General features: G+C 42.3%; 1 protein-coding gene across 2 annotated transcripts in view; it reads right to left on the reverse strand.

Moving 5' to 3' along the window:
* The window catches only part of TAFA4 (TAFA chemokine like family member 4), a 182,802-nt gene extending 176,969 nt beyond the window's left edge, over window positions 1-5,833 (reverse strand). The window contains exons 1-2 of one of the 2 annotated variants that reach the window (XM_033132762.1): window positions 5,572-5,833; window positions 4,456-4,521 (exon numbers count right to left, since the gene is read on the reverse strand). The gene's annotated coding sequence lies outside the window, so the exon portion shown is untranslated. The remainder of the gene's footprint in view (window positions 1-4,455; window positions 4,522-5,571) is intronic. The other variant, XM_033132761.1, reaches the window with a different exon arrangement.
* Window positions 5,834-12,726: the final 6,893 nt, after the last annotated feature.

The following is a 12,726-nucleotide window of genomic DNA, read 5'->3' on the forward strand; positions in this document are numbered from 1 at the left end:
TACTTCGTGACATATTAAGATGAATTTTTAAACAGAGTAACATATAGCCATGAAAAAGAATGGCATATAACTCTTTTCATGAATTCATCCTGCTCCAGAGCATATGAGTCTCATGTGAATGCATGTAGAATGGTCACCCCTGCAGAGGAGGGCTCCGTAATCAAGGAGATTTCACCTGACCGCACGGGTGTCTGCACACCGAGGGGGGCTGTCGGCGGACAGCATGGGTGTCAGCTTCCTTCCCCAGCATCAAGTTCACCACAAACCCTCCCGTGGGCCTTTGCCAAGTAAACAAACAGGACACAGATTATATGATGTATGACCCCATTTATCAAAAACAATTAGGTCTAACTATCTACATGAAGATAAAAGCAGAAGGAGGGAACTGCATACATATTTATAAAATATGAAGAGGAATTTTGTCAATGACAGAAATTTTTTTACTTCCTTTTTTACGCGATTCTATAATGTTGAATTTTCTACCCCAAGCGTGCATTATCTTTATAAATTAAAAAAGAAAGAAATCTTCAAATCAGGAGGCTAGAGTGATTAAAAGAATCCTGGCTTATGCGTTTCAAAATCTGGGATCCCTGCCAGAAATAAGGAGGTGGGGATACCAGATAATCCATTTCACTGCTGTGGGACTAAAAAGTTGCACTAGAACAGGTTTTCTCAGCCACAGCATTCGTGACAGTTTGGGGTCAGATAATTCATTGCTGTGGGGGCTGTCCTGTGCATTACAGGATGTTTAGCAGCATCTCTGGCCTCTACCCACTAGAAACCCACCCAATACCACCCCAGTTATAACAACCAGAAATGTCTCACGACATTACCAGTATCCCTCCGGGGAACAAAACTGCCCCCAGGTGAGAACCACTGCACTAGATGGTCTTTAAGTTCCTTCCTTGCTGGAAACCTTCTTTGATTATTTCAGAAGCTGTATCTAAGTCTGAGGTTTTAAGCCCAAAGGTACCCATGGTATATGAAGGACTCAACAATACTTTCATGATTCATTAAGCAAAGGACTTGAAAATGAAGAAAAGAAAGAAAGAAAACCATGAATTTTCAGAGAAAAGTTTAGCACATATGGCATAGATGTGCAAGTAATAGAATTCAAGCAGACACAATGGTCATTTAAAAACTAGTAATAATAGTAACTCTAGCTTTTGACAGTTCCATCTTTAGTTCAGACAATTTAAATGCTGCAGAAATGTTCAACTGCTTTCTAGTTTGAAATGAACTTACAGCACTAACAGAGCCAACATAGATTATTTTGTATGCAATGCCATATTTTTATGGAAAAAAAAAGCCTAGTATTTTCCCTTTATAAGAAATACAAGGGTATCTTCGTATCTTCTATAAGGAATGCTTTAGTCTTCTGCACTAACAATACTACAATCTCATGAAAGGAGACAAATTAGCCACATCTTGGCATTCTAAACGCAACATCTTCTTTTTTGTTTGCCATTTTATTTACAAGATGTTCCTAATATCTGACACCACCACACTTCTGAATTAAAATTATTTATGTCCATGTTAATGACTTGCTACTGTGAAATCCGGACATCTTTTAAATCAAAAAGAGTGACAGAAAAAGTTTTAGTGTGGTTTTAGATTCATGCATTGGAAAATCAGTAGTTCATCCATATAGAGTGCCATCCATTAACCAGAATGTTCCATCAACATCAACACCCTACTCCTGGCACACACTAAGTGTTCACCAAATGTAGGATACAGTTACATTACTCGCAACCATGCCAGTATGGAGGGTTTTATTAGTTTGGTTTTATAGCAACTAAAAAAGCACAAAATATGAAAGAGAAGACTATCACACAATAAATTAATATTCTGAGTTCTCTTTACAAGTAAATCTTAAATCATTACCTAAAACCGCCTCGTCATCATTTTAACATGTGCCTTTCCATGTGTTCAAAAAGATCCAAATGGAGTCACTCCACCCAAACCTCTTCCAACACCACCTCCCCTTTAAATGTCTCCTTTGTAACTGCAGATGCTCGCGACAGTTACTAGAAAGCGACCCAAGCTGGCTGGTGCACACAGCTGTCGAGTCCTTGAGCTGGGTTCAACTGAGATTTGACAGTGAAAGAAGGGGATGTGGTCCTCCTCTGCAGAGATGGCTGAAATGAGGGGTCCCACCCCATCACAACAATCATTCCCTGCAGGCCTCTACTGGAAAGGGCCCCACTGGGCTAGGAGGGCGGGCCCTGGCATTCTAACCCCAGTTCTTTCCATACCGTAGGGATTCAAGTCACACCTCCTACCCTTAAACTTCTAGAAAAATGAACTGTGTAGTATGTTCCAGATTTAAAATTCTGTGATCCTTTGAGTCTTTCTTTAAACCAGATTGTGCAATTAAATTTATGTTTTTGGTTTGTTTATTTTTTTTAGAAAAAGAGCACTTTTAACTGACTTTATGGAAGAAAATGGATTTATCTTGAATGGCAACTGTAAACCTGGAAGAGTTCCTTTTCTTTTTTCCACAAATATTGAACAGATGAGAAGCCAAAGTTAATTTTATCTTGTGAGAGGTGGGTTTTCGAAGATCACAAGCTGAATTACAAAGCACCACTCCATGTGACAGCTCAAACCCGTGTCTGAGTACGGAATGAATTTCAAAACAAATAATTAGAAAGTGATTAATGTGGCCAAGATCACTTCACCAATCCCTTTGTGGTCACATTTTTCCTATTGCCTGACCACCACCCTCATTCCTGAACCTTCTCAACAAATTAGGATAAAGCACGCTTATGATTGGCTTCAGGACCTGAAGTCATTTTGCTAATCCTAGCAGATTTATATCTAACACCTGACAAAACCAACACATGTACACAAAGAAATGAATCCATCTATCGATGTTCCATCTATCTCAAGGACAAAAAAAAAATCTAAAGGCTAGTCTATGTACTATGATGCCTCTCCATATATGTAAAGAAATAGAGCCACAATGCAGGGTGAAAAAGTCCCATAGAAGAAGAAGGCATAAGAAGGAAAACATACTTATGCAAATTCTAAAGAGATCTATAAAACTGCAATCTGATAATTTTATTATTAAACTAAGCTTCTTAGTATAGAAATCCCCAAAACTCTCCAACTGAGCAGCTAATTGAGAGTTAGGAAGATCCAAAGACTTCCCTCTTCTTTTCACTCATCACAGGCAATATAGAAACCCTCTCTCAATATGATAATGTGACTTTTGTCAATGCATGTTCAAATCAAATAGAGGATTGGCTGGTGATGATGTCATACCCTGGTTAATCCCCAGTGAATGCAGTTTTAATATCACATGCATCAACACATCATTTACATAACAAAGTAATATATTACGTATAACAATAAGTGAGTTGTGCAGATAAAAGAGGCTATTAGAGAAAGGCTATGTGCTACTGAAAAGGAGGTAATGGGAACCTTTTTTGTGTGTGACTAAATATAACTAGGTCATCAAACAATACACATCTCTAAAAAGAGCAAAAATTGAATATTGAAATTCAAGTGACCTAGAACATTGTACTACTAGAAATATGGAAAGGTTGCCTCTGATGAAAAATATTCAATAATCTACTAGAAATATTTGTAGGTTTTTGTATGTTGAAGGAGAAGTAGAACAAAAAAAATTAAAGTCATTGAAAAATAAGTGAATTGGCAGTGACTGCTTCTCTGGGAAGGGTAACTTTCTTATCATTAACAGGTAAAAGTGGCCAAGGCAAACCATGACTTAAAACCTTATAATAAACTTTAAAGTGTCAAAGTGTAGGTACGATGGTACAGAGGGAAGAGAGCAAAGTCACACAATGCAGAACAATGACACAGAATAACTGAGAAAAGAAACCTTAAAATTCAGCTTTCAACTATGAAAATATTGACCAAGAAATGTCCACACAAATGAAGAAACCTTTCTGCGCAAATGAGCCAAGCCAACTCACACGGTCAGTTTGGGAGGACATAAGTCATCATTAGTCCTAATGACTCTGAAAACTGCTCTCATGCTGCCTTATTAAGATTCTGTATTTCCAATCCAAAGGAAGTGTTGGGCTTGTACACTGATTTATGACTACACACTTAGCAGAAATGCTTCTGACTGTAAAACCCACAGCGAGCTGTTGAAGAATTCCTTAAGTCATACATACACCTGTTCTCAAGTGACTTAGTGGAAAATACTGATTATATTGTGAAATGGATGTTGCTAAATAACTTTAGCCATTTTTTCTTAAATCTAGTCTCTGCCTGAACAAGGCTCAGACACACAGACAAATTGACCCGACCGCGTCGTGTGCAGTAAGTGGTGGGGGGTGGGGGGGTCAGTGTGATCAGGGAGCTAAGCCATCAACATATGCAGGTTTGGGTGCCTGAGCCTGCAGCTGGGGTCTGCCGGTTGTTGTGGACAATCCCTGTACCGAGGATACTGAAGAAAGAGCCGGCCCAAAGCTTTAAACATACCCATCCCCACACACCGGTATCGCCTGTCACGTCACATCAACCTTGCTCATCTTGGAGGGACAGCCACTGAAAAGTTAAAGGGGAAAAGATTTCAGGGATACAGACTCTTCACCAATGGGAGTGAGGGGTCCTTAAATCCTGTAGGGAGATGGGCAGGCACATGGGTAGGTCTCAGAGAGTCCATGAATCTTTGCATATACATCTCGTGGGAGAATTGATTCATAGCTTGGCTGAGGTTCTCAGGTGGATTTGTGGATTCCCAACCCCCCCAAAAAAAAAAACACGTTAAGTGATACTGATTCAGGAGAAACACACACCAGTGGCACCGTATCTGGCTTGGGCTGCCTTCCTAGGGGTGGGATACCAGGCTTTCTATTTCCCATCCTCCCCAAAGATGAGCTCATGGTTTAGGGTTAAGGATGTCTGTCCTTCCTTCTAGAAGCGATTGATAGGACAAATGAGGCAAGATTAGGTTTGAAAAGGGGAAAGAAATGTAGACAGGCCAGCTTGGTGGACAAATCTGAGGTGCCTAACTCGAAAGAGACAGAACTTCCAGACCCGTTCCAGTTCTCCACTTGGCAGGAAGATTTGCTCCTCCAGCTGGAAGACGCGTCCCAGGCGCACGCGGCGCCTTCCACCAAGAGGCTTGCTACCAGGGGTTCAGGTAGAGGCTGACCTGCTAACTCCAGCTAGCTCCTATTAGGATCTACGGATGATGCCCCAAGGGATGAAGCCCCAAGGCGGTTTTCTCCAAAACAAGAACTCACGGAGAGTTCGCCCTCCCTCTCGTCCTACCCATCCATCACGTGGCCTTTCCTGCATCCACCGAGCAGCCCCGGGGTCTCTAAATGACAGGCAGGAACCCAGAAGTTGGGAGCAGCCGCTGCCCCTCCCCAGCCACACATCCTCACTTCAGAGCTCGGCTTCTAACTTCTGGGTGCACGCAACTACCGCACAGGCCACCCCGCACTCCAGAGCACGGAGATGAGCAGCCGGGTCAAGTCTGTATCAGTCCGAGAGGCAGCTGGTACCCATGAGACAGAAACTGGGCACGGGGTCCAAAGCCACCCCAACCCCATCTCCCCGCCCCTCCTTTCCCCTTTCAACCCTTCTTACTCGACTACAGCCGGCAGTGAAGTCTGCGCATCCAAGTCGAAGCACCGATCTCCGCACAGGAGGACGCTCACGGTGCCGCCTCCCCGCGGGCACCCCGGGAACGGCCCATCACCTCCTCAGGCTCGCTGTAAAGAAAGTTGCCACGTCTCTCCAAAGACGAGTTCGAAACTGCCACGGGAGAAGCAGGGTCTGCGGGAGCGTTAGCTGCGACTCCACGCCTGGGACTCCAGCCGTGCGCGGGGTCAGTCGGTGCGGTCCAAGGCCGCGGCGCGTAGTGAGCAGCGTGAAGCCGGACCCTGCGAGCGCGCCCGCGGGGCGGGGCTGGGACCGCCGCGAGCCGCGCTGATTGGCCGGCTGGCCTGCTGCCCCTGCCCCCGCCCGGCCTGTGGTCCACGTGGGTCGGCCCTCTCCCCGCCCCGCGCCCCTGCCCAGTGGCCGAGCCGTCAGCCCTCGCTCCCGGAGCCGCTCCCGAGCGCCTCTCTGTGGCCACCACTCCGCAGCTGCTGGGAAAAGGTATTCTTTCTGAATACTTGCGAGCCCGTTGAGTCCTGCGTACGGGTTCGACTCGCAATAGAAGACAATCCCCACGCATCGTGTGTCCATCCGAGGACTCAAACCAGTTTTCAAACAGGCTTCCTTAGCCGCCCTACGCGTAGCACCTGCATGACTAATCTGGCTTCTTATGTAACTTGCTTGCAAGGGAGAGGAGGTAATTCCGTACACACGTCAATACCTGAATACTTTCTTTTAAAAATTATAAAAAATACAGCTAAAATGTCTTTGACTCGCTCCGCATGCCAAATCCTCTTCCTTCCTCCCTTCCCCAAGTGAAGTAATACTAATAACCAGTGACACTTAACTAGTATTCACTTTACAGAGAATGCCTCATCTGATCTCCAATTTATAGATAAGAAAGCTGAGGCGCAGAGAGGTACCTAACATGACTGACTGAAGATCACATAGTTAATTAGTGGTCACTGCGTGTATTTCAACCCAGAAAGTATCTTCGCAGAAGCCGAGTTCTCTGATACTCGATATAACCCAGAAGCGGCGTCCCCTGAGAACTTGTTAAGGATGCAGCCTTTCAGAGCCCACCTGGAACCAGAATCCTCATTGGAACCAGATCCCCAGATGGTTAGCAATGCGTAAAGTTTGCGAAGCAGTGTTCTATGCCCCTGTGCTGTGCGCTGTCGTTGTTTTGCCTTATAATCTGGCCTTTTTCCTCTGCATTGACACAAAGTTAGGCGCCATCTTGCCCCAGTTGCACTCCAGGGCTTATTTGCCCTTCTCTGAGCTTATTGCTTGAACTCTCCAGCAGGCCTCCTGTCTATGTTCTCCCTACCTTTGTTCTACACACACACACACACACACACACACACACACACACACAGCATGTTATTTTATCATTTAAATTTTGAATCCTTCCCTCTTTTATTATCAAAATTGAGGCTCTGCCGCCAAACACAGTCGTGTTACCAAGTTGTCACCAGTCTAAGAGAGAATTCAAACATGGGAGACAAGGGCGTAATCTTTGATATACCCCTCAGTGCCGAGATTCTATGTAGCATAAGGACAAATCCAAGGAAAACTTGAAACTACATGCCAGAGCTCTCTCTTGACACCATTCATTCGTTCATTCATTCACTTGATGAAATTAAGGATTTTACTCTGTGTTCAGCACTGCAGCAGGTGCGGGTCTAGACAGAAGTAAACAAAACAGTAAAACTTCCTGCTCCCATGGAGCTTACCTTCTAGTTGGCGGGCAATTAACATGACAAAGAAGTGAAGTACAGAGTATGGTACAAGTATTACACAGAGAAATCAAGTGCAGAAAAGGAGGCTGTGATTTTAAATGGGCTGTTCAGGCTAGTTCTCACTCAGAGGGTAACATTTGAACAAAGACTTGGAAGAGCTAAGGGAGCAAGTCATTTAGAAGAACTCCACATTCATTCATTCACCAAATATTTATTGATTCAAGACTATGTGTTAGATATGGCGCTGACCTGGATCTGTGTGTTTATTTCAATCCTGCTCAAGTGTTTTATCTCCAAGTTTTCCTGCCCTGAGGTTTTCTTGTCCTTACAGAGGAAAAAATATAAGCAATTTTGTGAGGCTCAACCTAAGACCATGTTCTCCCATCCTGGATGTTTAGTATCATTAGGGATTTAAATGTGTCCCCCAAACTCCATATGTTGACATCCTAACCCCCAGTGCCCCAGAATGTGATCTTTTTTAGAGAGAGGGTCTTTATAGAGGTAATCAAGTTCAAATGAGATCATTAGGGTGGGACCTAATCCCAGGTGACTAGTGTCCTAAGAAGGGGAAATTTGGAGCCAGACACAGACACAGGGAGAACATCATGAGAAGATGAAGGCAGGGATCCCGGTGATCCTTCTACAAGGCAAGGGACGCCGAGGATTATGGGCAAACCACAGGACAAGAAGAGAGACGTGGAATAGATTCTCTCAGCCCTCAGAAGGAGCCAACCCTGCCCACACCTTGATCTTGGACTTCCAGCCTCCAGAATGTGAGACAATAATTTCTGTTGTTTAAGCCACCCAGCTTGTGTTACTGAGTTACAACAGCCCTAGAAACACAAGTATGTTTCTAAGCAAGATGGTACAGTTCAGCGACTCATCTACAAATTTCCAATGACCTGATTGATATATTTTGTATAATAATAAGAAGCCAAAACGATCTGATGGATTGAGATACTAACCAAATTCACCACAAGAAAAAGCAAATTGTGTTTAAAAAAAAAAAGCGCAATGAGACTGAATTATTCAATTATTTCTTGATCAGCTATTTATCAAAAGCCTGCTGTGTGCCAGACTCTGGAATGTGGTGACAAACAAGGCAGATGTGATCCCTGCTTTCATGTGACTTCTGGTCATCATCATGGGGATAGCTGGACAGTGAACAAACCAATAAATATATGAACAAGGTAATTTCAGAGCAGAATAAATGCTTTAAAAAAAAGAAATTAAGGCTAGAGGACTAAAAGAATGGGGAATGGCTTTAATTTAGATTGACTGCCCAAGGAAGGTCCCTATCAGGTAGTGACATTTGAGCCATGATAAAAAGACATCCAAGCAAAGATCTGGCAAAAGTTGTTCCAGGAACAGATAACAAGTCCTCTTGTAAGAAAACACCCCTGCTATTCATTCTATAACACCCTTCCTTTCTCTCTTTGCTACCATTTTGCATTCTTAGAAGTTATACAAAATCAATCAACATCTTTTTTCGTAAAAATGGAGTCAAATTATTTATTTTCTTATGTAAGAACCTGTATAGGTACTAGGTCCTGCCAACAGGGTTTTGCACGCACACACACACACACACACACACACACTCACAAGACATTCCTTGACATCTTTGTATTTGTATGTGATGACACTATGTGACTTGGACAGTGTGTCCACTTTCCTCATTTGTATAACTTCCAGAACACAACTGGGCACGTCCTGATGCTTAATCAATACACCGATGACTGACTGTGCCTGCGAAGGAACATTCCGACTTGCCAAGGCCTATTTATAAAATCCTCTCATTATCAAATGAAGCTTTGGTTTTAAAATTTTGCAATGCTCATGTACTTTGAGTGTCATTTTTACTTAGGAGACTTAGGCAAACATTAATTGGGGACTTGTGTGTGGCTCCCCGTGCTAAGGGTTTCAGATTGATTACTGTCCTCATAATCATACAGGGTAAATTCCCTGGCTATAATCTCCATTTCACAGATGGAAACATTGGGGCTCAAAAGAGGGTAACTAATATGCCCACAGTTGGAACCACAATTCAATGGCAGGATTATGCCTTGAGCCAGTCTCTTTAAGTGCAAGATTTGCGCTAGAGTGGGTGAACAGAAAGCAAAAAGCATTTGTCTATTTCTTTGCATTTGTCTTTGAAATTTTCAAAGCACTGTTTTTTAACATTTTTTTATTCACTCCAGCCCTCTAGCTTTCAAGTTCACTTTTTTACCCAGATATGTGCTTTGCTTTCGCTTGCTTCAAACTGGGAACTGGGAGAACTTTGATAAAAGAAACAAGTGATATATTTTTTGTTTCCAGTCTGTCTGTTTTTCAGCAGCTTCTGAGGAAGTGTGAGTCAAGCTTCTTAGAGCTCAGCCTACTTTGACATACATCCGTATCTCATACATTGACAGCTCCCCAACACAAAGGGGGTCCCTCCCTTCCCTCAGAGAGTAGAGAACATTACGTCCCCTGCCAGACTAAATGCTGAGCGCAATGCACGATGCCAGCTCTGGCCCTCTTTACACAGAATCTAATAAAACCTCCTGCCTGAGAGTGAACATCTGAAAACGGAGACAGCTGGTCTTTGTGAATCACTTTCTATTCTGGTGGTTTCCCCACAGTCCTGGTCAGGGAGAAAGCCCAGGGAACTTGAAATGTTGAAAAAGATGTGAGGTCTCTCTCATTGGATGCTGGATTCCTCCGCCTCACTTAGGAAGTGGCCAGCTGTTTGAGCTATTAAATGACTTCCTGACTGGGATGGTTTGGTCAGCCTTGCTTTAAACTTCAGGAACTCAGACCAGGTATCTGGCCATTCACTTTGGAACGCTCAGGTGGTTTCACTATGCTTCCATTGACCACAGCTGCTTCAATAACGTATGCCTGAAAAAGAGCCGCACTTCAGGGCAAGTTAGCATTAAGAAGGATTTGTGAACCCACGTGGGAGAGCATTTTGACAGATCACACTGGAGCGGTTGCATGGAGCAATGCGAGCCAGTTCCAAGCAAGACTGGCCTCGGGTAGAGTCATCAAAGGAATAATGTTTCTTTTGGGGTCCTCTCTCCTTCTCATCCCTTACGTTCTGACAACACCCAATGAGGTCATTTTGCTTCCAGCTACACAGAAGACTGCTAATGTCATTTATTAATTCATTCTTTCATTGATTAGCTTATTAATTCATTGTAAGTTTTTGTCAAAGACATATTTGTACATCTATGTTCATAGTAGTAGTATTAGGCACAATAGCCAAAAAGTAAAAGCAACCCAAGTATCCGCTGACAGATGAATGGATGAACAAAATGTGGTATCTACACACAACAGAATAGTATCAGAATTAAAAGGAAGGAAACTATAGCACCCACTCCAAGATGAATAAAACTTGAATACATTATGCTAAGAGAAATTAGCCAGTCACAAAAAAACAAATACTGTATAATTCTTCTCACATGAGGTATATAGAGTAGCCAAATTCCTAGAAACAGAAAGTAAAATAGTGGTTGCCAGAGTATGTAGGAAGAGGTGGGGGGAGAATGGGGACAAAATTTCAGTTTTGCTAGATGAAAAGAGTTCAGCAAATGGATGATGATGGTGAGGGCTGCACAATACCGTGAATTTACTTCATGCCAATGAAAAAAAGGTTAAACCAGTAAATTTTATAATATGTGTATTTTACCACAATTTAAAATTTTCAAAAACTAACAGTTCTTCTAAATCAGTTTAAAATGGCAAAATTTTAAAGCTTAAAATATGAGATGTGATTCAATTTGTATACAAATGACCAGACATAGACTAAACATTTTTTGTGTAAACAAAAGTATTTTTTTTTTACATTTTGTGTGTGCTAGACACTTTAGATGCAGTTTAAAAAGACATCATAATCCCTGCACTCACAGAACAGAAAATGTGTACCACGATGACCTGGATGGAATCCTTATTCAGTTCATACTTTCTTCCTCCAACAAATATTTATCGAGTGTCTACTATGTGCCAGGTTCTCCGCTACCTGCTAGGATTCACTGGTGAACAAGACAGACACGGACCCAACCCTTACAGGGCTGCCGGTCCAGCTGGGGAGACAGATAATAAACAAAAAAATGATTGTTTCTCTAACCACTGTTCTCCATCAAAATATACTGGTTCTCACCTTTTAGACTCCTAAAGCTTGACCTTATGAAACCGGCTAATGATATCCAGATACAAAGCTTCTAACTGTGATCCCTCCCATACTTCTAACATATTTGTGCAGTAACACAAGAAACAGTATGTTAACCCAGTTTTTTCCAAAATGTGGTTTGTATCCCATAGATATTTTGCAAAACGATTTTAGCTGAAACACAGAAGAATTTTCTTAATAGTTGTAACTTATTTCAATGTATATTGGGGGAAAAGTTAAACAAATCCACATGGTTTCATGGATATTGTTATTTAGAGTGAGATTTAAAAAGCACTCCAATTAAAGAAAAATATTACAATAATAATAATAATTTAGGCATATGGCAAAATCAGGAAGGTGAGGCACAACTAAATCAACAAGGAGCTGACATTTATGAAATAGGAGTGACTCTATTGGCAGAAATGCTTGCCCAGTGATAGGCTGATGAGAGTGACATCCTGAAAACACAGGGGAGGTAGTCGTTTTCATATCTCATGATGGGCTTAACCTGGCTCCACTGTTGATTTTCTCTTCCCTTTCTAACCCTGCAACTCTTAGGGGCACCTACTTCATATCACACTGTGATTACGTGTACTGAGAATCTCTTCCTTTCTTACTCACCAACTCAGCTTCCTTCCCCAGAACAGACTCAACCTAGATGAAGATGGTGGTGAAGGGGGGAGACAGTCAATTGTCTTTGGACTTGGGTTCTGAGCATGTTGAGTTGGTATCATAAAAGCTGATATTGTGGCAAACTAATGGTGGGAAAAGTAAGCATGCTTTCAGTCCTTACCTGTCTTACTTTCTCCTCTAGACCGCTAGCGCAAAATTTTGGAGAAAACAGAAAAATAAGTATTGGGTTTTATTCCAACATTCTTTCCATCTGCCCTATTTGAATATAGGCCACAAAAACCGTATCCCATTTGACTTTCATTTTTGCAGTTGAATTTGCCTCTGCCTTCGAACAACTTTATTTATTAAGAGGTCGTATATGTTAAAGTAGGATTTAAGAGGCTTTTTCACTTGGACATCTAACATTTAGAATCTCTTGATCAGGGCCTTATCCACCAAATCTATCAGTAGACCTCAAATCACATGGGTTTTAAGCAAGCTGAAGTACTAGACATTCACCTGCCTGCCAAAAATCCCCTTCCAAGAAAGTGTACTAGCCGCAATCCTTGATTGCAAGTGACGGAAACTCAACACAAACTGACACTGGCAAAAAGAGGTAGCTATCTGTTTCATAACTGA

This window comes from Rhinolophus ferrumequinum, chromosome 17, assembly GCF_004115265.2.
Source record: "Rhinolophus ferrumequinum isolate MPI-CBG mRhiFer1 chromosome 17, mRhiFer1_v1.p, whole genome shotgun sequence".
In the NCBI taxonomy this organism is placed as follows: Eukaryota; Metazoa; Chordata; class Mammalia; order Chiroptera; family Rhinolophidae; genus Rhinolophus; species Rhinolophus ferrumequinum.